This window comes from Hemiscyllium ocellatum, unplaced genomic scaffold (assembly GCF_020745735.1).
Source record: "Hemiscyllium ocellatum isolate sHemOce1 unplaced genomic scaffold, sHemOce1.pat.X.cur. scaffold_115_pat_ctg1, whole genome shotgun sequence".
NCBI lineage: Eukaryota > Metazoa > Chordata > Chondrichthyes > Orectolobiformes > Hemiscylliidae > Hemiscyllium > Hemiscyllium ocellatum.
The window spans coordinates 1002597-1028064 of record NW_026867690.1 but is presented as its reverse complement, the minus strand read 5'-3'; the positions used below and the strand labels follow the sequence as shown (position 1 = coordinate 1028064).

The 25468-nt window shown below is 45.6% G+C and overlaps 1 long non-coding RNA gene across 1 annotated transcript in view; it reads left to right on the top strand.

Annotated features, from left to right (window-relative positions):
* Positions 1-25468, top strand: part of LOC132809375 (uncharacterized) — an 83756-nt gene that overhangs the window by 5910 nt on the left and 52378 nt on the right. Inside the window, exons 2-4 of the long non-coding RNA XR_009642284.1 lie at positions 3981-4115; positions 17746-17882; positions 21801-21929. This is a non-coding gene — a long non-coding RNA (uncharacterized LOC132809375). The remainder of the gene's footprint in view (positions 1-3980; positions 4116-17745; positions 17883-21800; positions 21930-25468) is intronic.

The following is a 25468-nucleotide window of genomic DNA, read 5'->3' as shown; positions in this document are numbered from 1 at the left end:
TAAATAGCTATTACAGGGGGTATAATTTTCGGGTGATTAGCGGATGGTTAAGTGGAGATTTCAGAGGTAGGGTCGTTACATACAGAGTGGTGGCTGTGTGGAATGCACTGCCAGCGGTGGCAGTAAAAGCAGATGCATCAGGGATATTTAATATACTTCTGGGTAGGCACATGGATGATAATAAAATGAAGGGTATAGAAGTTAGATTCAAAGAGATGTACAGCACGTAAACAGACCCGTCGGTCCAACCCGTCCATGCCGACCAGATATCCCAACCCAGTCTAGTCCCACCTGCCAGCACCCGGTCCCTATCCCATCAAAGCCTTCCTATTCATATACCCAACCAAATGCCTCTTAAATGTTGCAATTGTACCAGCCTCCACCCTTCATCTGACAGCCTGTTCCATACACGTAAAACCCTCTGCGTGAAAAAGTTGCTCCTTAGATCTCTTTTATATCTTTCCCCTCTCACCCTAAACCTATGCCCTCTAGTTCTGGACTCCCCAAACCCAGGGAAAATACTTTGTCTATTTACCCTATCCATGCACCTCATAATTTTGTAAACCTCTATAAGGTCACCCCTCAGCCTCCCGAAGCTCCAAGGAAATCATCCCCAGCCTGTTCAGCCTCTCCCTACAGCTCAAATCCGCCAACCCTGGCATCATCCTTGTAAATCTTTTCTGAACCCTTTCAAGTTTCCCAATATCTTTCTGATAGTAAGGAGACCAAAATTGCATGCAATATTCCAACAGTGGCCTATTCAATGTGCTGTACAGTCACAACATGGCCTCCCAACTTCTGTACTCAATACTCTGACCAATAAAGGAATGCATACCAAACGCCTTCTTCACTATCCTATCTACCTGGGTCTCCATTTTCAAGGAGCTATGAACCTGCACCCCAAGGTCTCTTTGTTCAGCAACACTCCCGAGGACCTGACCATTTCATGTATCAGTCCTATTAAGATTTGCTTTCCCAAAGTGCAGCACGTTGCATTTCCCTGAATTAAACTCTATCTGCCACTTTTTTTTTAATCTTACGGTCAGATAAAAGATTGGCATGTCATCATGGCCGAAGGGTCTTGTTCTGTACTTTTCTGTGTTCTACGTGTCATATGTGTAAACTGAGTAATAAACTCAGATCAGTGTAAAAGGATATGGCACTCAGGAGGAGCTAGTCAACTGGACAAAAAATTGGTCTTGATGGTTGGAGACAGGGTGATGGGAGACATGTTGTTTTTCTGACTGGAGGCATGTGACCAGCGGTGTAGTGGGTCCACTGTTGTTTGTCATTTGGATAAATGGTTTGGATGGGAATATTGGTTTCCTGGTAAGGAAGGTTTTTGGGTGATACTGACATTGGTGGGAAAGTGGACAGTGAAGAAGGTTGTCTATGATCCAGCAGGATGGACAGTACTGCTGGGAGAGTGGGCTGAAGAATAGCAGATGGAGTTAAATAAGATAAATGTGAAGTGTTCCATTTTGGTTAAACAAACCAGGGTGGGACTTGTACAGTTACTGTTCGGGCCCTGGGTAGTGTTGTCAGTCAGAGACCCAGGGATGCAGGTACACAATGTGGTGTCACAGGGAGACAGGCTGGTGAAGCAGGCGTTTGGGATGTCTACCTTCATTGGGCAGAGCATGAAGAGAAAGGGTTGGGACGTCATGTTGTATCTGTACAAGACATTGGTCAGGCCACTATAAAAGCATTGTTGATCAGTGGGAAAAACACATCTGGTTCACTGACCTTTTGTGTATAACATCTGACATTTTAACCTGGTCTGGCTAACATGTGACCCCAGACCCCCTGCAAGATGGCTGACTCTGAGCTGTCCTCTGGGTAATTAGCAGTGACACCTTCATCCCATGAATGAATAAATAAAAATACCTATGTCCCTCCCTACCTCTGCAAACCCCCACAGCTGCAGCAATCCGTACTGGCTTTGTAACACCCTGACCACTCTCTGTAACACTCTCACCACCTCCAGCACCTTCACCTCTCCCTGTTCCTTTTGTGACATTATACCCTGACAGTGATTCCCCTTCCCACTGCTGCCCTCCTGCTAGCAGATCCTTTGCAATCCCTTTAAAACTTATTCCTAAAACACAATCTCACTTCAGGATTTCAAGTAATTTTTGGTGATCTTCTAAGCCTCATAATCTAATATGATACATTTTGTCCTGAGTGAGGGCCGGTGGGGATTTCTTGCTGAGGTTTTGTCTGTTTCAATGGAATCTTATTTTGTTGAGTGATTTACACTGTTCCTTCAAATATTTTCCACTGTTCATTTACAGACCCATATTTCAGTCTGTTTCGCCTCTTTACCTTGGTCAGTTCTCCTCTCAAACCCAAGTAATTGGCTGTTTTTGTTTCTAGTTGTAGCTTTTCCTTTCTGTGATTCACTTTAAAACTTTATATTTATTTAAACTGTATTTTATCACAATTTCCCTGAGGATCTCTGCAGGTGACATTACTCATCCACTAAGTTTGATCACACAACGGTCGCTCTGAGACAGTTACATCCCTAACCAATTGCACAATTTGTTATTCAAAAAAACACTGAAAAAAATTCTCTGAACTCCTCTTCCAATATCACTGTTGTCAGTGTGAGTGTCCCAGATTATGTGAATATTGAAGTTTCCCAAAATTATCACAATGTGTTTCTTAAAAAAATTCCAGTGAGTTCCTGTGTAACGCAGTGATGAGCAATGGAATGCTGTTCGGTAGCTAAAACTGTTCTTCTGCTTGTGTCCTTGGCAAGTAGTAGCCAGAATTTACATTCAGACTGACTCCACTTCATGATCTGAGACCAAATGCTTTCTCTGTAATGCCTTTCTTACCCATTATTGTTTGCGTTACCCATTTTGCCTGAATTTCCGCAAGGTTGTGATCCATTGACTATTTCTGTCCACCTTTTGTTCACCCTGTAACCACATCTCTCTGGTGTCTAAACCTCTTTTATCTCGGTGTCACAAATCAATCTACCTTATTGAAGAGACATTCAAAAAACATAATTTACTCTTTCCCATAATTTCCTGTCACAAACCGATTCCCTGATGTACAGTTTTAGTTAAGCTCTGTCCCATCCTGTTCCTTTCTGCTTGTCTTCTGCCACATTCCCATACTGCTCCCATTCTTCACCTTTTCCCTTTGGATTTGGAAAGCTCCTTTCACTGGCATCCTCTCTGTCAGTTGAAAGCCCCATCCATAAACTTACTGATATGATTGGCCCGAACCCTGGCCCCAGCGCAGTTCCAGGGGGACCATCCTCATGGATTATTTATTAAATCAGGTATGGGATGTGGGTATCTCTGGCTGACCAGCCTTTCTTGCCCAGCCCGAGCTGCCCTTGAGCTGAGTAACTTGCTCGGCCATTTCAGAGGGTAATTGAGAGGCAAACACTTTGCTGTGGGGATGTCGTGCAGACCACGTGAGGATGAGCAGATGTCCTTATCTAAAGGACAAGGGTTTGGGGTTTTTGAACATCTGCAATGGTTTCATATTTATTTATGGATTGTTAATTACTATTTTTAAAATTATTTATGGTGAGATTAAAACCCACTTCCCCTGAACATTAGCTGAAGTTTTGGATAAATTCTCTCGCAGTAATACCACTCGGTCATCAATTCGCCTGCTCAGTGGTTGCTCATCCCTGAGCACTGATACCAGGGCATCATGAAGCTAAACCCATTCTTCCAACATGACTGTGTGATCCTGAGGTCTTCCAGCACTCTGGTGATATCATTCAGTCTCTCTCCCTTTGGTATCCCTAATTGCAGCCTCTGTCAGAGCCTCCCGCTCTTGCAGTTACTCCAGATCCTGAGCGAACAGAATTCTTCATTCCAGAGAGATGCAACAGCGCAGACCAGGGATGGAGTGGGATTTTCCAGATCTCTGTGGGGTTCATTTCCATTCTCCATGTGTAAACCTCACTGCATCAGTCTAATTCCCCATTCTGTCTATTTTTCTGTCTCCTGTAGGTCCTCAGGAAAGTGCTGACTCCATAGACTTCCCAATTGCTGGGTGTCTCGTCCAACACCTCATTGAAGTTGATTGGTCAGCCAGAGAGACAAAGGGCAGAGAGATCTGGAGCCTTCAATAAATCCTGCAGTGAGGTAAGTTCACTCACAGTGTACACAGCAGGGAGCAATGGGAGGGCTCCAAACATCATCTAACATGACATGACATAGATACAGTGCTGGAGGGTAAGTACAGTACAGTACAGAAACACCCCTGGCTGAATCACCACGTCTACATTAACTTACGTTGCACTGAGACAGCATGGGGAGTTCATAATTATCAATCCAGACCGGTGCTGTCTTAGTGAGCATCAGGGCAACAGAGGGGAAAGCAGGCCTCCGACGAGATGTTGTGAATGCTGCCTGGGATCTTTCTGTTCTGTGTTCTCCCTCCAACACTGTACTAAGACTCACTACTCTGCAACACTCTATGTGTGGCATGGCTTGTGCACCGGTGTCTTCAGTCATTTTTAACTCCTATAACAGTTCCTGTCCCTGTAACCTCCTCCCTTCCTGATAGACCCTCCACATATTTGAAACGTACTGCATTTTAGACTACCATCCCTTTCACTATAACTTGTTTCAGTGTCCACAACATGCTTTACTTCCGTACTATAATCCTCTTTACCTGGATACAGAGTGATACAGCACGGAAACAGAACCTGTGGTCCAACTCGTCAATGCTGCCCATGTTTCCTATACTGAATGAGTCTCATTTGCCTGCGTTTGGCCCTTAGCTCTTCAAACCTTCCCCTCTCCATGTTCCTGCCCAAAGGTCTTTTCCATGTTGTCATTGTTCTTGTTTCTCCCATGTGCCCCCTGGCACAAGGTTCTGTCTGTGCACCATCCTCTGTGGATAATGTTGCCCCTCAGCTCCCTCTTTAAATCTTTGCTCTCTCACCTCCAGTTTGTACCCTCAAGTTTTGGACTCCCTTACCCTTGGCTATTCACCATTCTTAGGCCCAATCCTTGTGACACTCCACCGGTCACTGTCCTCCAGTCTGATAAGCAACCCTCACCACTACCCTCTGTCTTCTACCTTTGAGCCAGTTCTGTATCTAAATAGCTACTTCTCCCTGTATTCCATGAGATCTAACCTTGCTAACCAGTCTCCCATAGGGAACCTTGTCGAACGCCTTACTGAAGTCCATATAGATCACATCTACCGCTCAGCCCTCATCAATCCTTATTGTTATTTATTCAAAAAACTCAGTCAAGTTTGTAAGGCATGATCTCCCACGCACAAAGCCATGTTGACTATCCCGATTCAGTCCTTGCCTTTCCAACTACATGTACATCCTGTCCTTCAGGATTCCCTCCAGCAACTTGCCCACCACCGAGGTCAGGCTCACTGGTCTATAATTCCCGGCTTGTCCTTACCACTCTTCTTAAACAATGGCACCGCATTAACCAACCTCCAGTCTTCCGGCACCTCACCTGTGACTATTGATTATACAAATATCTCAGCAAGAGGCTCAGTAATCACTTCTCTCGCTTCCCACAGAGTTCGAGGGTACACCTGATCAGGTCTTGGGAATTTACCCACCTTTATGCATTTCAAGCCATCAACACTTGCTCGTCTGTAATATGGATATTTTGCAAGGTGTCACTATCTATTTCCCGACATTCTATATCTTCCATATCCTTTTCCACAGTAAAAGCTGATGCTAAATACTTGTTTAGTATCTCTGTCTTTTAAACGTTGTCATTGTACCCACATCCACCCTTCTTCAGCAAGTTCATTCCACAATCAAAACACCGTCTGTGGAACAATTTGCCCCCATGTCTTTTTTTGAACATTGCTCTCTTCTAAACTTTAAGACGTGGTCCCTCCTCTTGGGAGTCCCCCATCCTGTGTTAAAGACAATTACCATTAAATCGATCTATATACCTTATTTTTTAAAATTTACTTTTATAACATCACGTCTCAACTTCCAGGCTCGAGTGAAAAAAGACTCAGCCTGTCCAGCCATTTTGCAGAACTCAAGCCTTCCATACCCAGCAACGTCCTGGTAAATCTCTTCTGAATCCCCTGCAGCTTAATAATATCCTCCCTATAACTGGGCGACCAGAACTGGACAGAGTATTGCAGAACAGGCCTCACCAATGTCTGTGCAATCTCAACATGACGTCCCAAATTCTCCATTCAATGGACTGAGCAATAGTCAGGCATGCCAAGCACTGTCTTATCCATCCTGTGATGCAAACTTCAAGAATTATGTACCTGAACCCGGAGGTCCCTCTGCTCTAAAACACTAACTGAGGTCCGAACAGTAATTGTATCGGCTCTACCTTTGTTTGTTTTACCAAGTGCATTATATTGCATTTATTCAGATTGAAGTCCATCTGCAATTTTTCAGCTCATTCACCCATATCATCAAGATCCCTTTGTAATCTTAGCAAACCTCCTTCACTGTCCACTCTGTCACCCTCCAGCCTTCCAGCCCATCACACATGGCTGTCATTGGTACAAATACCTTTGTTAGCGGCTCCACAGTTCCTTCCCTAACATCCCATAATGCCCTGTGATACATGTAATCAGGTCCTGGGGCTTTCCATACCTTTGTGTTTTAAAACGTCCAGCACCACCTCTTCTATAACATGCCCTCTTTTCAAGCCATAGAGATGTACAAGGGAAACAGACCCTTCGATCCAACTCATCCATGCTGACCAGAAGATCTAAATAAGTCCATCCCATTTATCAGCATTTGGCCTATGTACATCTAAACCCTTATTATTCACATACCCATCCATCCCTTAAATGTTGTCATAGTTTCAGTATGTGTTACCTTCTCCCTCAGCTCATTCCATACACACATCACCGTGTGCATAAAAAAGCTGACCCTTCAGTCCCTTTTAAACCTTTCCCCCTTTAACCTTAAACATATGCCCTTTAGTTTTGGACTCCCCAACCCCTGGTAAAAGACCTTGAATGCTTACCCAATCCATATCCCTCATGGATAATCCTCTGTCAGATCACCCCTCAGTCTCTGATGCTCCAGTGAAAATAGCCCGAGCTTATTCAGCAACAACCCCGGCAACATCTTGTCAATCTTTTCTGAACACTTTCAAGCTTCCCAACCTCCTTCCTATAGCGGGATACTGGAATTGCAGCAAACTCCAAATATGGTCTAACGTATTACTCTTGTTCCCTGAGTTCCCCAGTCTTTGTCAACAGTAAGTTCTGGAGTCACAAAATGTGTTTAAAGTCTAGCCATATCCTGCGGTTCCACACATCAATGATCTCATTGATCCTTAAGGAACACTATTTTGTTTCGAGTTACACTTTTACTCAATATAGTTATACAATCACTTTTGCATTCTCCCTATCCTTTCCTGCCGAGGCTATTTCATGTACCCTTTCTGCATTCCTGATTTCCACCCAAAGTATATCCCTACAGCCCCTTGATCCTCATGCATTCCCTTGATCCAGCTGGCGATACCTGAAATATGCCCTTTTTCCTTGTCCAATAGACAGCCAGTGTTTCCGAGGGCTGTCAGCATTGAGCTGCACACAAACAGGAACATGCTGGTGCTAATCGCTCAATTTATCTCACTTTTAAAATATTCTCAGTTGCCAGACTTCCCTTTCCCTGCAAATAGACTCCCTGATCACCTTTTGAAAGTTCCTGTCTAATACTGTCAAGATTGGTCTGGTCCCATTTCATACCTTGAACTTGTGGACCAGACCTGTTCTTTTCCATCTTTATTCTTAAGCTAAGAGAATTGTGGTCATTTTGGCAAAATGCATTCCCACTCACACATCAGTCCCTTTCCCGACCTTGTTTCCCAAGGGAAGGTCAGGCTTTGCCCCTTTCTCTTTTCAGACCATTTACATATTGTTTGGGAATTTCTTGAACATAATTACCAAATTGCTCCCTTGCAAATGCTGAACACTGGCAGTCCCAGTCTAGGTTTGGAAAGTTGAAAAACCCCAACCATAACAGCCCTATTATTCTGATTGATATTTGAGATCTCCTGATATATTTGTTCCTCAGTCTGCCACAGACTATTCGGGGTCAGTAGGACAATCGTATCAAAGTGATGACCCATTCTTATTTCTCAGTTGCACTAACATAACTTCAGTGGGCAATCCCACAGGAATATCCTCTCTAAATCTTGCTGTGATGATTTATGCAATCAAAACCCACCACCACACATCCTCTCTTGCCTACCCTTTGATGCTTCCTGTAGCATCTCCACCTTGAACCAATGTGCTGACAGCCCTGCCCCTCCCTCGGCTTTGTTTCTGTAATAACTGTAATGTCCCAGTCCCATGTTCCAATCCATGCCCTGAGTTTATCTTCCGTAGCTGTCAGGCCCGTTGTATTGAAATAAATGCAGGTTAATCATCAGTTTCTCCCCATTTCCTGCTATATTCTTGCTTGCCTTGTCTGCTGAAATTGTTCTCATTAACTTGTGCATCAGCCTCAATCTTCTTTCTGGCCTTAGGACTGTTTAAGATGCAACACCCTACCAGACTGGTTTATATCCTCTCAAGCAGCTCCTACAATTCGCCCCACCAGGATGTGGATCCCCCTCCTGCTCCCAGTTCAGATGTCTTCCCCACCCTGTCAACATGTGCTGACAACTTCACACATCCAGAGACTTGTCCACCAAGGTCCCTTGTTCCTCAGTACTCCAGGTGGACCTACCATTCATGATGTATATCCTTCACTTATGAGACTTCCCACAGTGCATTACCTCACAGTGATCAGAAGTAAACTACATCTGCCATTACTCTGCTCAGTTTATCATCTGATCGATATCAGACTGCAGCCACACCGACCCGCCGAAGCACAACCCACCTATACCCCTACATTTACCCCTTTTACCTAACACTACGGGCAATTTAGCATGGCCAATTCACCTAACCCGCACATCTTTGTGACTGTTGGAGGAAACCGGAGCACCCTGAGTCGGGAATTGAACCCGGGTCTCAGGTGTTGTGAGGCAGCAGTGCTAACCGCTCTGCCACCGTGCCGCCCACAAGTTATGCTTTCACATCCAAGTTATTAGTGTACATAATAACCAGCAATGGTTCCTGCACAGATCCCTGTGGTACACCCACTGGTGAAAGAATTTCAAACATGAAGAAGTGTATCCGCTAATTTTGTATCTAATTTGCGAACTTGCCTTGTGGCTCTTTACATTTGAACCAGCCTTCCATGAGGGATTTTGTCAACCGTCTTATTCAAGTCCATGTAAACCACATCATCTGCACTGCCCTCATCAATATTTTTAGACACCATTTCAAAAAAACTGAACTGAATTCCTCAGACAGTATCGTCCTCTACCACATCCGTGATGACGCTGCCGAGGTGATCTTTGCCTTTGCAAGTGTCGATTCATCCTCACAATTGTTCCCAATAACCGCCCCCCCCCCCAACCCCCGCTGTCAGACTATCTGCTCTGTAATTATCTGGCCAATCTCTGCTGCCCTTCTTGAACAAAGGAACCGCATTAGCGATCCTCCAGTCTTTCAGAACTTTACCTGTGGCCAGCAAAGTATTAAAAATATACACCAGGGCCCCAGCAAACTCCAGCCTTCCTTCCCATAGCAACTTGGGATACATTTCATGAGGCACTGGGGATTTCTCCACCTTTATGCCTGTGAAAACATTTAATACCTCCTCCTTATTCATCTTATCATGTTCTAAAACCTCACCATCCCCACTGAAATCCCCGACTACAATGCCTTTCTCCTGTGTCAATACAGATGGGAAGATTTCATTGAAGACCTTACCTACTTCCTCTGGCTCCATGCACGGATTGTCCCTTTGGTTTCTAACAAGCCTCGCTGTTTACCTGGGAATCGTCTTCCTCTAACTGTACTCATTAAACACATTGTGGCCTCTCCTTAACAGTATCTGAAAAGGATATTTCATGCCCATTATTTGCCCATCATTTTAAGGATCCCCTTGCACTCTCTATACGTTGGTCGGTCTTTGCCTGTTTTCATCGCATTGTATTTCCTTTATCAAGCTCAGGATATCGCTTGACCAGTATTCACTGGAGTTACTGCCTTTGTCAATCACTCTTCGCAGAACACACTGGCCTTGAGTTCTCCCTGTATCACTTTGACGCACTTCCTCTTTCTGAATATGAACCCAACTGCAAATAGTTCCTCCCGGTCTGTGTTTGCCAGATCCTGTCTCGTGATAATGATAATGCCCAGTGACAGTGATATTCTAACAATTAGGGGGCTTCCACAAATTTGGCGTCTTCACCTCTGCCTTGTCCTTATATTTTACCAAAATGCCTTTGAAACCAACTGTTATGACCCCCATCACCAAAACACTATAAAAATCCTTACGTTTGTCATCTTGTCCAGCACCTACAGCCCACTCTGTCTGTAACATCCAGCCCTTACTGACCTGCCCACCTGTGTACCTTCCTCCAGCCTCTCCAGCACATGATGTCACTGTAACCTTCTCCAGTCCCAGCAGCACTCCTCCATCCTGTCCTACAGCACCTTCATTACCTCTAACCTTCCACCATCCATTTCACCTCACTGTCTGTACAGAGTCCTCCAGTTCCTACAGCGTTTCCTGCCAACCCTCCCTTTGTGTAACATTGTGAAGCCACCTGAAAGCTCCTGAGATCTGTAACCTTGCCCTCTCTCTCTCTTCAATCTTCTCTGTCTCTGTGACTAACTCCCATCAGTACAATGTTTCTTACCTCTGATCACCTCCAGTCAGGACGAGCCTTCTTAGCTCTCGAACATCCTGCAGCCACTAAAAGCATCAATGTGCCTGAAATATCCTCTCAATTGTTGCAACAATTCACATTCCCACAACTGCATCTGTCCATAACCTTAGTCAGTCCATAGAATCCTTGCTAACTCAGTAACCTCACCCAGTGTGTACAACTCTGAGTATGCCTAACTTCATCCAGTTTCCCCAACTGTCCCTACCTCTAATTGTAGAGAGAATCCACAACCTTCCCTATTGTGTTAACTCCTTCTAGTCCCTCTCATGGACACCATCTATGTAACCTTCTCCTGTTCCAAGAGACCCTTGTGAACTTGTGACCTAGTCCAATCTCTGCAGTGCTCTGTATAATCAGCCTCACTGTGCCTGGAACCTGGCTTCAATTCCAGCCTTGGCCGACTGTCTGTGTGGTCTTTGCATGTACTCCCCTCTGACTGTGTGGGTTTCTTCCGGGTGCTCCGGTTTCCTTCCATAGCCCAACATTTGCACGATACGTGGATTGGCCATCAGAAATTCACTGTAGTATTCAGGCAAGTGTGGTTTAGGTGAGTTCACCACGAGAAAGGCAGTGTTTAATGGACAGGGAGAGGGATGGGTCTGGTTAGAATGCTCTTTAGAGGGTTGATGTGGATTTGTTGGGCCAAATGGCCTTTTTCCACACTGTGGAGATTCTATTCAGGTTATTGCCCAGTCCTGTCAACCATCCCCAATACTCTCCTTATATGTGGAGTCTCCAACAGTCTCTAAAACACTCCTTGGCGAGGTAAGCTTCTCCAGTCCTTACCACAATCGATATGGCTGTCACCACTTCCTGCCTTTAGAATAATCCCTAAAATTATTGCCATTCGTTACATCACTCCCAATCACTGTTCCATCGTGAAACCCCCAAAAACATTTATATCTCTGTAAACTCATCTGAACTGTCTATATTTCCTTTTGACAATCCCATTCTGAGACTTTCTCCATATCAAAGAAGTCATTAAGTGTAGGTAACCCTTATTATTGTAACCTCCCTCCAGCCTTACAGCACTGAGGATCTGTAGAAACTCTTTTCAAACCGACAGCCATCTCTGTGTCTGTAATCTCCTCCACTCCCCATAATACATTCTCTCTGAGCTCTTCTGTAGTCCATTAAACACTCCCTAACACTGTCTGCATCAGTGTAACCTTCTCCAAAAACACAACGTTCCTTATCTGTGTAAATCCCGACACCAGTCCCTATCCCTCTAAGCTCCGCCTAACAATACAACCCTCCGTGTGTGTATTCACCTTCAGTCCCAACATCCCTCCCTATCTGTGTAATCTTCTCCATGTTCTTTTTTGTTCAGTATCTTCAACTGTCCCTGTCAGTGTAATCTCTTCCGGACCTGAAAACTCCCCCTCTCTTTAACTTTCTCAGTCTACACAACCCTCACTGTCTGTAACCTACTCCTGTTGGAGAACCCTCCCTCTGTGAACTGCTCCAAATCTTCAACTCTCTATGAGCTCCTGCAGTCTTACAGCCCTCCCTGTGCACATAACCTCTTCCAGTCCCTAAAACGCCATCAGTCTGTGGAGTCCCTACCAGCATCCCTATCTGTGTTATCCTGTCAGGTCCCTGCTACACTCCCGATCTGTAGATCCCACTCCAATGCCTGTGTTTCACCCGGTCCTGTTCCTACAAGACTCATTAACTATGTAACATTCTCCCGTCACTATCACCCACCGTGTCAATGTAAGCTCCTCCTGTATCTCCATCCAGTTACGCATCTCCATAACCTTCTCCAGCTCTTACATCCCTATCTGTGTAAACATCACTCTCCACTCGAACCCTCCCTACCGCAGGAACTTCCTCCTGTTTGTGCTATGCTCCCTTATCTGTGAAACTGTCTCCAACCAAACTTGCCACCCCAATCTCTCAAAAACGAACCCAGATTCCACAGCCTCCATGTCTAAATAACCCCCAGAGCCTAAGCCTTCCTAGATCTTTAAACATCTTCAGTCACGATGACCCTCCATATCTCAGTTTGTTCCACCAGATGTTACAAAACTCTTTATCTCTGTAACCTACTCAGCTGCCAAAAACAGTCCCTGTCTGTGTAATGGAGCCCTGTCCTACCAACAGCCTTATCCCTGTAAACTCCGCAATCACTCGTAGCATTCCAACTGTTTGTAATTTTTATTAATGACTTGGATGAGGGCATTGAAGGATGGGTCAGCAAGTTTTTAGATAACACAAAGATTGGAGGTGTCGTTGAAAGTATAGAGGGCTGTTGTAGGCTGCAGCGGGACATTGACAAGATACAGAGATGGGCTGAAAGGTGGCAGATGGAGTTCAACCTGGATAAATGCGAGGTGATGCATTTTGGAAGGTCGAATTTGAAAGCTGAATACAGGATTAAGGATAGGATTTTTGGCAGTGTGGAGGAACAGAGGGATCTTGGGGTGCAGGTACATAGATCCCTTAAAATGGCCACCCAAGTGGACAGGGTTTGTTAAGAAAGCATATGGTGTTTTGGCTTTCATTAACAGAGAGATTGAGTTTAAGAGTCGTGAGATCTTGTTGTAGCTCTAGGAAACTTTGGTTAGACCGCACTTAGAATACTGCATCCAATTCTGGTCACCCTATTATAGGAAAGATGTGGATGCTTTGGAGAGGGTTCAGAGGAGGTTTACCAGAATGCTGCCTGGACTGGAGGGTTTATCTTATGAGGAGAGGTTGACTGAGAGCAGACTTTTTTCATTGGACGAAAGGAGGAGGAGAGGGGACCTAATTGAGGTATACAAGATAATGAGAGACATAGATAGAGTCGATAGTCAGAGACTATTTCCCAGGGCAGAAATGACTAACATGAGGGGTCATAGTTTTAAGCTGTTGGAGGAAAGTATAGAGGGGATGTCAGAGGCGGGTTATTTACACAGAGTTCTGAGAGCATGGAATGCGTTGCCAGCAGCAGTTGTGGAAGCAAGGTCATTGGGGACATTTAAGAGACTCCTGGATATGCATATGGTCACAGAAATTTGAGGGTGCATACATGAGGATCAATGGTCGGCACAACATGGTGGACTGAAGGGCCTGTTCTGTGCTCTACTGTTCTATGTTCTATGGTCTAATTAGAGACAGTCAGCATGGGTTTGTGAGGGACAGGTCATGCCTCACAAACCTTATTGAATTCTTTGAGGATATGACAGAATACGATGATGGCTCATGCAGAAAAGAAGGATGATTGGGATACAGGGAAATCTGTCTGTCTGGATACAGGATTGGATGGCCCAGAGAAGACAGAGGGTGGCAGCAGATGGACAGTATTGAGCCTGGAGCTCAGTGACCAGTGGGGTTCTGTAACAATCGGCTCTGGCACTCTGTTCTTTGTGATTTTTGTCAATGACTCGGATTGTGGGTTAGTACGTTTGCCAATCGCATGACGGTTGATGGAGTGATGGGGAATGTGGAGGGCTGTTGTAGGTTGCAGTGGGACATTGACAGGACGCAGAGCTGGGCTGGGAGTGGCAGATGGAGTCCAATCTGGAAAAATGTGAAGTGATTCATTCTGGAAGGTGGAATTTGAATGCAGGATACAGGGTGAAAGGCAGAATGCTTGGCAGTGTGGAAGAACAGAGAGACCATGGGGTCCATGTCCATTGATCCCTCAAAATAGCCACGCACGTTGGTAGGGTTGTTAAAAAGGCATATGTTGTGTTGGCTTCCCTAAGAAGGGGATTGATTGTAAGAGCCGTGAGGTGTTACTGCATCTTTATAGCATCCTGGTGAGACCACACTTGGAATATTGTGTTCAGTTCTGGTCCCCTGTTTACAGGAAGGATGTGCAAGTTTTAGCGAGCGTACACCCGAGATTTACCAGGATGCTGCCTGGACTGGAGGGCAGTTCTTACAAAGAAAGGTTGAGGGAGCTAAGGCTTTTTTCATTGGAGTGAAGAAGGGAGCGGGCTGACTTTGTGGAGGTGAACAAGTTGATAAGAGGCACAGAGAGAGAGTGAATAGTCAGAGACATTTCCTCCTATGGAATAAATGGTTATTACAAGGCGGTATAATTTTAAGGTGAATGGAGGATGGATAAGCGGGTAGAGAATGGTAGGTGGTTGGAATGCACTGCCAGTGGTGGTAGTAAAATTATACACATTCGGGACATTTAATAGACTCTTGGATAACATGTGGATAATAGTGAAATGAAGGGTATGTAGTTTACTTTGTTCTTACAGTTGGATAAAAGGTTGGCATGAAATCATGGCCGAAGGGTCTTGGGCTGTACTGTTCTGCGTTCTGTGTTCTGTCTGGTATACTGGGTGATAAACTCAGATCAGTGTAAAAGGATATGGCATTCAGGAGGAGCTAGTGAACTGGATACAAAATTGGCTTGATGGTAGGAGACAGAGGGTGATGGGAGACATGTTGTGTTTCTGACTGGAGACATGTGACCAGCGGTGTAGTGGGTCCACTGTTGTTTGTCATTTGGATAAATGGTTTGGATGGGAATATTGGTTTCCTGGTAACTAAGCTTCTTGGGTGACACTGACATTGGTGGTAAAGTGGACAGTGAAGAAGGTTATCTATGATACAACAGGATGAACAGTTCTGCTGGGATAGTGGGCTGAAAAATAGCAGATGGAGTTTAATTAGATAAATGTGAAGTGTTCCATTTTGGTGAAACAAACCAGGGTGGGACTTGTACAGTTATTGTTCGGGCCCTGGGTGGTGTTTTCAGTCAGAGATCCAGTGACCCAGGTACACAGTTCTTTGAAAGTGGTGTCACAGGTAGACAGGCTGGTGAAGCAGGCGTTTGGTGTGGTTATCTTCATTCGGGAGAGCATTAAGCGTAAGAGTTGGGATGTCATGTTGTGGCTGTAAAAGACATTGGTGGGGCCACAGTAAAAAACATTGTTGATCAGTAGGAAGAACTCATCTAGTTCACTAACCTCCTCTAGTGAAGGACATCTGACATTCTAACCTGACTCCAAACCCACAGCAATATGGCTGACTCTGAGCTACCCTCTGGGTAATTAGCAGTGGGGACAAAGAACGTTGTTCCAGGCAGTGACACCCACACCCCATGAATGAATATATAAAAATACCTATGTCCCTCCCTACCTCTGCAAACCCCTCCAGCTGCAGCAATTCAGACTGGCTTTGTAACACCCAGACCACTCTCTGTAACACTCTCACCACCTCCGGCACCTTCACCTCTCCCTGTTCCTATTGTGTCAATGAACCCTGACCAAGGTTCCCCTTCCCACAGCCCTGCTCCTGTGAGCAGACCCATTGCAATCCATGAACATTTACTCCTAAAACACACTCTCACTTCAGGACTTTATGGTGATCTTCTCAGCCTCATAATCTAGTATGATCCCTTTTGTCCTGAGTGAGGGATCAGTGGGAGTTTCTTGCTGAGGATTTTACTTTTTCAATCGAACGTTCTTTTGTTGAGTACTTTGCATTGTTCCTACAAATGTTTTCCACTGTTCATTTTCAGACACATATTTCAGTCTGTTTAGCCTGTTTACCTTGGTCAGTTTTCCTCTCAAACTCTAGTTGTAGCTTGTTCTTTCTGTGATTCACTTTAAAACTTTATATTTCTTTAAACTGTATTTTATCACAATTTCCCGAAGGATCTCTGCAGGTGACATTACTCATTCACTAAGTTTCATTACATGGTCGCTCTGCGATAGTTATGTCCCTTAACAGTTGCACAATGTGTTTTTCAAAGAAACACTGAAAAAAAATTAACCGAACTCCACTTCCAATATCAATGTTGTCCGTGTGATTGTCCCAGATTATACAAATATTGAAGTTTTCCAAAATTATCACAATACCTTTGTTAAAAAATTCCAATGAGTTCCTGTTTAATGCAGTGATGAGCAATGGAATGCTGTCTGGTGGCTAAAACTGCTGCTTGTGTCCTTGGCAAGTAGTAGGCAGAGTTTACATTCAGACTGACTCTACTTCATGATCTGCGGCCAAATGCTTTCTCTGTAATGCCTTTGTTATCCATTATTGTTAGCGTTACCCATTTTGCCTGAGTTTGCACAGGATTACGAACCACTGAATATTTTTGTTCACCCTGTATCCATGTCTCCCTGGTGTCTAAATCACTTTTATATCTGTGTCACAAATCCATTCACCTTATTGCAGCAACATTGTCCATTCAAAAAAAAAACATAATATCCTCTCTTCCACAATTTTCTGTCACAAATCTATTTGCTGATGTACAATTTTAGTTAAACTCTGTCCCATCCTGTTCCTTTCTGTTTGTCTTCAGCCACATTCCCATGCTGTTCCATTGCTTCACCTTTTCCCTTTGGATTTGGAAACCTCCTTTCACCTGCATCCTCTCTGCCAGTTTAATGCCCTATCCAATAACCTACCAACATGATTGGCCAGGGCACAGGTCCCAGCACAGTTCCAGGGGGACCATCCTGGTAGCTTTCATTTTAAAATCAGGTAGGGGATGTGGGTGTCTCTGACTGACCAGCCTTTCTTGCTCAATCCTAGAATCCCCTGAACTGAGTAACTGGCTCGGCCATTTCAGAGGGTAATTGAGAGGCAAACACTTTGCTGTGGGTATTATCATGCAGACCAGGACAGGATGGGCAGATGTTCGTATCTAAAGGACAAGTGTTTGGATTTGTTGTACTTCAGGAATGGTTTCATACTTATTAGTGGATTGTTAATAATTGTTTTTAAAATTATTGATTTCAAATGTCTCCTTTTCAGATGGCGGGATTCAAACCTGTCTCCCCTGAACATTAGCTGTGGTTTTGGATACATTCTCTCACAATAATAGCACTAGGGCATCACTTCATCTGCTCATCCCTGAGCACTGATACAAGGGCATCATGAAGCTAAACCCATTCTTCCAACATGACTGTGTGATCCTGACATCTTCCAGCAATGTGGGACTATTACTTAATATCGCTCCATTTTACAGATCTCTGTGGGACTCAGTGCCATTCGCCATGTGTAACCATCACTGCATCTGTTTAATTTCCCATTCTGTCTATTTCTCTGTCTTCTGTAGGTACTCAGGAAAGTCCTGACTCAATAGCCTTCCCAGCTGCGGGGTGGATTGTCCATCACCACATTGAACGCAGTTGGTCTGCCAGAGGGAGACAAAGGGCAGGGAGATCTGGAGCCTTCAATAAATCCTGTAGTGAGGTAAGGCCCCCCACAGTGCACAGAGCAAAGAACAATGAGAGGGCTCCAAACATCTGTTAACACAACATGACATAGATACAGTGCTGGAGGCGAGCACAGTACACACACACCTCAGACTCAATCACCGCCCCAATGCAACTTCTGTTATATTAAAGCTCACTACTCTGCAATACTGTATCTATGGCATGTCTTGTAGTCCAGTGTCTTCAATAATTTTTAATTCCTGTAACAGATCCTATGACTGTAACCTCCTCCCTTCCCGATAGTCCCTACACATATTTGAAATGTACTGCATTCCAGATGACCATCCCAACCCCTGTAACTTTATTCAGTGTCTACAATATGCCTTATCTCGGTAATCTCCTCCTTCAATAAGGTAGAAACAAGGACTGCAGATGCTGGAAACCAGCGTCTAGATTAGAGTGGTGCTGGAAAAGTACGGCAGGTCACGCAGCATCCGAGGAACAGGAAAATCGACGTTTCGGGCGAAAGCCCTTCCTCAGGAACAGAGGCGGGGAGCTTGCAGAGTGGAGAGATAAATGAGCGAGGGTGGGAATGGGAAGAAAGTAGCATAGATAACAATAGGTGAATTGAGTGGGGAAGAAGGTGCTAGGTCAGAGTGGAGGATGGGGGAAGGTAGCAATGAGTACAAAGGGTGAATGGGGGTGGGGATGGGGGTGAGAGGTCAGAGATGAGGATGGAGTGGATAAGGTGGGAAGGGAGATAGGCCATTAGGACAGGTCATGAGGGCGGTGCTGAGCTGGAAGGCTGGAGGTGGGGTGAGATGGGGGAAGGGGAAATGAGGAAACTGGTGAAGTCCACAATTATGCCCCGGGGTTGAAGTGTTCCGAGGCGGAAGGTGAGGCGTTCTTCCTCCAGGCGTCGGGTGGTGAGGAAGCAGCGATGGAGGAAGCCCAGGACCTGCATGTCCTCGGCAGAGTAGGAGGGGTAGTAGAAATGTTGGGTCACAGGCCGGTGGGGTTGATTGGAACGGGTGTACCAGAGATGTTCCCTAAAGTGCTCTTCTAGGAGGTGTCCAGTCTCCCCAATGTAGAGGAGACCGCATCGGGAGCAGCGGATACAATAAATGATATTGGTGGATGTGCAGGTAAAACGTTGGATGTGGAAGGCTCCTTTGGGGCCTTGGATGGTGGTGAGGGGAGAGGTGTGGGCGCAGGTTTTGCAATACCTGCGGTGGCAGGAGAAGGTGCCAGGAAGGGAGAGTGGGTTTTTGGGGGGCGTGGAACTGACCAGGTAGTCACGCAGGGATGGTCTTTGTGGAAAGTGGAGAGGGGTGGGGAGGGAAATATATCACTGGTGGTGGGGTCAGTTTGGAGGTGGTGGAAATGGCGGCGGATGATTTGGTTTATGGGAAGGTTGGTAGGGTGGAAGGTGAGAACTAGGGGCATTCTGTCCTTGTTACGGTTGGAGTGGTGGGGTTTGAAGGCGGAGGTGCGGGATGTGGACGAGATGCGTTGGAGGGCATCTTTTACCAGGTGGGAAGGGAAAATCCGATCTCTAAAGAAGGAGGCTATTTGGTGTGTTCTGTGGTGGAACTGGCCCACCTGGGAGCAGGTACGGCGGAGGCAGAGGAATTGGGAATAGGGGTTGGGAATTTTGCAAACGGTAGGGTAGGAAGTTATGTAATCTAGGTAGCTGTGGGAGTTGGAAGGTTTGTAAAAAATTGTCAGTGTCAAGTCGGTTGTCATTAATGGGGATGGAGAGGTCCAGGAAGGGGAGGGAGGTATCAGAGATGATCCAGGCAAATTTAAGTTCAGGATGGAATGTGTTGGTGAAGTTGATGAATTGCTCAACTTCCTTGAGGGAGGACGAGGTGGTGCCAATGCAGTCATCAATGTTGCAGAGGAAGACGTTGGGAGTGGTGCCATTGTAACGACGGAAGATGGACTGTTCTACGTAGCCAACAAAGAGACAGGCATAGCTGGGGCCCATGCGGGTGCCCATTGCTAACCCTTTGGTCTGGAGGAAGTGGGAGGATTTGAAGGAAACATTGTTAAGGGTGAGGACAAGTTCAGCCAAACGAATGAGAGTATCGGTGGAAGGGTACTGTTGTGGACGTCGGGAGAGGAAGAAACGGAGGGCTTTAGAGGTCCTGGTCATGGTGGATGGAGGTGTAGAGGGATTGGATATCCATTGTGAAGATGAGGCATTGGGGGTCAGGGAAACGGAAGTCTTGGAGGAGTGGAGGGTGTGGGTGGTGTCTCGAACGTATGTGGACATTTCATGAACTGGGGGAATAGGAAAATGTCGAGGTAGGCAGACATGAGTTCGGTGGGGCAGGAGCATGCTGAGACAATGGGTCGGCCAGGGTGGTCAGGCTTGTGGATCTTGGGAAGGAGGTAGAACCGGGCAGTGGGTGATTCTGGACAATTAGGTTGGAAGCTGTGGGTGGGAGATCTCCTCCTGAGGTGATGACGTTCTGTATGCTCTGGGAGATGACCGTTTGGTGATGGGAGGTGGGTCATGGTGAAGGGGGTGGTAGGAGGAGGTGTCTTTGAGTTGGCATCATGGCTTCAGCGGTGTAGAGGTCAGTGCACCAGACTACCTCTGCACCCCCTTTATCTGCTGGTTTGATGGTGAGGTCGGGATTGGAGCAGAGGAAGTGGAGGGCTGGGCGTTGTGAGGGTGAGAGGTTGGAGTGGGAGAGGGGGTAGATAGGTTGAGGCAGTTAATGTGTCGGTGGAAGTTGGAAATGAAGAGATCGAAGGCAGGTGATAGGCCAGCGCGGGGTGTCCAGGTGGATGGAGTGTATTGGAGGCCGGAAAAGTGGTTCTCAGAAAATAGGTGGAAGTGTTCATTGTAAAAGTAAGCTTTGAGGCGGAGGCGGTGGAAGGAGCGTTCGACATCACGGTGTGTATTAAATTAATTGATGTGTGGACGGAGAGGGATAAAGATGAGGCCTTTGCTGAGGACTGATCATTCGTCCTCAGTGAGGGGGAGGTCAGGGGGAATGGTGAAAACTCGGCAGGAGTGGGAGCTGGGACCAGGCGTAGGTGTGGAGCTGGGGGCGGCGACGGTGCCTGTAACTGGTGTGGGTGTGGTGTTAGGGGGAATGGGGATGGAGTCATGGACAGGTGTGGTGTTCCCCTCAGGGTTCTGCGGGCGGGGATGGTGACGGTGGGACCTGGGAGTGGTGTCAGCAGAATGCAGGTTAGTGGTGTTGGTGGGGACGGAAGTGTTGGCAAACACGGCAGTGGGGGGAGCGGCAGTCACTGAGTGTGTGACATCAGCGATGATGTGAGGGACGAAAGTGATGTCACTTGTGGTGTATGAGGAATTGTAAGGGGCGGAAATGGCATTTTCTTTATTTTAACCAATAATTTCCTGTCACAAATCTATTTGATAATGTCGTATTTTAATTAAACTCAGTCCCTTACTGTTTCTTTCTGTTGGTCTTCATCCACATCTCCATGGTGTTCCAATATTTCAACCTTTCTCTTTGGTCTTGGGAATTTCCATTCACCTGAGACCTGTCCCCCTCCTCATCTGTGTCCGTTTATAGCACACTGCATAATCCTGGTACCAGAGGAGCCTATCCCAATGAAATAGCTCAGTCCTCCCTGAGTGCTCACTGGTCAGAACCACTTCTAATGATACCATTGTGTGATCCTGACACCTTCCAGCACACTGCTGATATCACTCAGTCTCTCTCCATGTGATATCCCTCACTGTGTGGGTCTAATTGCTGCCTCTGTCAGTGCCTCTCACTCTTGCAGTTACTCCAGATCCTGAGCCAACAGCATTCCCCACTCCAGAGGGAAGCAACTGCACAGGCCATGGATGGAGACTGGGAATTTCCATATCTCTGTGGGACTCAGTGCCATTCTCTATGTTCATTGTGGGACTTCATTGCATTAGTCTAATTTCCCATTCTGTCTATTTCTCTGTCTCCTGTAGGTATTCCTGATGTCCCTGACTCAGCACAATTCCCAATTCCTGTCTCGTCCATCACCACATTGAAGACGGTTGGTCAGCCAGAGAGAGATGGAGAGTGAGATCTGGAGCCTTCAGTAAATCCTGCAGCCAGTAAGATCACTCACAGTAAACAGCACAGGGAGGAGTTCATTGGCTTTAATTCAGAACCTGAGGGCATGATGTAGGAATAATGCTGGACAAGGAACATGAGAAAAATCTCAGGCTTCATTATCACCATCTTGTCTGTAAATTCATCTGTTCCACAGAACCCTCCCTATGTCTGCCATTTTCTCCACTGTCTGTTTCATCGATACCACCTTCCCTATCTCTATCAGCCCCTACAATCCTGCTTATCCCTGTAAGCTTCTCATATCAGTAAAACTCTCCAAGTTTCTGCCTTTGTCTTTAATCCTGGGTTCTGTCACATCTCTCCTTAACTGAAGAAAATTAACTCTTCAGTTCCTTAAGCCATCCCTGTCAGTGTAGTCCTTTCCAGACCTGAAAAACCTCCCTGTCTTTGTGACTTTTTTGAACTCCTGCTACCTTCATGATCTCTGTAACCTTCCCGTCACGCCAACAAAAAAGCTCTGTACCTTAGTAACCTCCTCCAGCTGTTAGACTCCTCCTTGTCTCTGGGCACAAAGCAGAGTGACCCTGCTTCTCTCAAAATTAGTTTCTGCATTTCTAATGATGACTATAAACTCTTCCTGTCTCTAAGACACACTCAGTCTCTGTAAACTCTGCTGGTCCCTATTGATGTAATTTCCTTTAGTAACTACAAACCTTTCTACCTTTAATCTCTTCCAGACGCGACCACGCAGTTTATTTCTATAACCTCCATGAGTGATACAGTCATAGAGATGTAGAGCACGGAAACAGACCCTTCGGTCCAACCTGTGCATGCCAACCAGATATCCCAACCCAATCTAGTCTCACCTGCCAGCACCCGGCCCATATTCTTCCAAACCCTTCCTATTCATATGCCCATCCAAACGCCTCTTAAATGTTGAAATTGTACCGTCCTCCACCACATCCTCTGGCAGCTCGTTCCATACACGTACCACCCTCTACGTGAAAAAGCTGCCCCTTATGTCTCTTTTATATCTTTCCCCTCTCACCCTAAACCTATGCCTTTGAGTTCTTGTCTCCCTGACCCCTTATCCTATCCTATCCATGCCCTCATAATTTTGTAAATCTCTGTAAGTTCACCCCTCAGCCTCCGAAGCTCCAGGGAAAACCGCCCAAGCCTGTTCAGCCACTCCCTGTAGCTCAAATCCTCCAGCCCTGGCAACATCCTTGTAAATCTTTTCTGAACCCTTTCAAGTTTCACAACAATTCTTCCGATAGGAAGGAGACCGGAATTGCGTAAAATATTCCAACAGTGGCCTAACCAATGTTGTGTACAGCCGCAACATGACCTTCCATCTCCTGTACTGAATACTCTGACCAATAAAGAAAAGCATACCAAATGCCGCCTTCACTATCCTATCTACCTGCAACTCTACTTTCAAGGAGCTGTGAATTTGCACTCCAAGGTCTCTTTGGTCAGCAACACTCCCTAGGACCTTACCATTACCTGTATAAGTCCTGCGAAAACTTGCTTTCCCAAAACGCAGCACATCACATTTATCTGAATTAAACTCCATCTGCCAGTTAGCCCATTGTCTCATCTGGTCCAGATCCTGTTGTAACCCTCTTCGCTGTCCACTACACCTCCAATTTTGGTGTCATCTGTAAACTTACTAACTGTACCTCCTATGTTTGCACCTAAATCATTTATGGAAATTACAAACAGTAGAGGGCCCAGCACTGATCCTTGTGGCACTGCTCTGGTCACAGGCCTCCGGTCTGAAAAACAACCCTCCACCACCACTCTCTGTCTTTTACCTTTGAGCCAGTTCTGTATCCAAATGGTTAGTTCTCCCTGTATTCCATGAGTTCTAACCTTGCTAATCAGTCTCCCATAGGGAACCTTGTCGAATACCTCACTGAAGTCCATATGGATCACATCTATCACTCTGCCCTCCACAATATTCTTTGTTACTTGTTCAAAAAACTCAATCAAGTTTATGAGACATGATTTCCCACGCACAAAGCCATGTCAACTATTCCTAATCTCTCCTTGCCTTTCCAAATACATGTGCATCTTGTCCGTCAGGATTCCCTCCAACAACTTGCCCACCATTGAGTTCAGGCTCACTGGTCTATAGTTCCCTGGCTTGTCTTTACCACCCTTCTTAAACAGTGGCACCACGTTTGCCAAACTCCAGTCTTCCGGCACCTCACCTGTGACTATCGCTGATGCAAATATCTCAGCAAGAGACCCAGCAAACACTTCTCTAGCTTCCCACAGAGTTCTCGGGTACACCTGGTCAGTTCCTGGGGATTTATTCACCTTTAACCGTTTGAAGACATCCAGCACTTCCTCCTCTGTTATGTGGACATTTTGCAAGATGTCACCATCTATTTCTCTGCAGTCTATATCTTCCATATCCTTTTCCACAGTAAATACTAATGCAAAATATTCATTTAATATCTCCCCCATTTTCTGTGGCTTCACAAAAAGGCCGCCTTGCTGATCTTTGTGAGTCCCTATTCTCTCCCGAGTTACCCTTTTCTCCTTAATATATTTGGAAAAACCCTTTGCATTCTCCTTAATTCTATTTGTCAGCCCTATCTCATGTATGCATTTTGCCCTCCTGATTTCCCTCTTAAGTATACTCCTACTTCCTTTATACTCTTCTAAGGATTCACTTGATGTATCCTGTCTATGCCTGACATATGCTTCCTTCCTTTTCTGAACCAAACGCTCAATTCTTTAGTCATCCAGAATTCCCTATAACTACCAGCCTTCCCTTTCACCCTGACAGGAATATACTTTCTCTGGACTCTTGTTATCTCATTTCTGAAGGCTTCCCATTTTCCAGCCATCCCTTTACCTGCGAACATCTGCCTCCAATCAGCTTTCAAAAGTTCTTGCCTAATACCGTCAAAATTGGTCTTCTCCAATTTAGAACATTAACTTTTAGATCTGGTCTATCCTTTTCCATCACTATTTTAAAACAAACAGAATTATGGTCGCTGGCCCCAAAGTGCTCCCCCACTGACACCTCAGTCACCTGTCCTGCCTTATTTCCTAAGAGTAGGTCAAGTTTTGCACCTTCTCTAGTAGGTACATCCACATACTGAATCAGAAACTTGTCTTGTACAGACTTAAGAATTTCCTCTCCATCTAAACCTTTAACACTATGGCAGTCCCAGTCAATGTTTGGAAAGTTAAAATCCCCGACCGTAACTACCCTCTTATTCTTACAGATAGCTGAGATCGCTTTACAAGTTTGTTTCTCAATTTCCCTCTGACTATTGGGGGGTCTATAATACAATTCCAATAAGGCGATCACCCCTTTCTTATTTCTCAGTTCCACCCAAATAACTTCCCTGGATGTATTTCTGTGAATATCCAACCTCAGAACAGCTGTAATGCTATCCCTTATTAAAAATGCCACTCCCCCTCCTCTCTTGCCTCCCTTTCTAACCCTCCTGTAGCATTTGTATCCTGGAACATTAAGCTGCCAGTCCTGCCCATCCCTGGGCGATGTTTCTGTAATAGCTATGAGATCCCAGTCCCATGTTCCTATCCATGCCCTGAG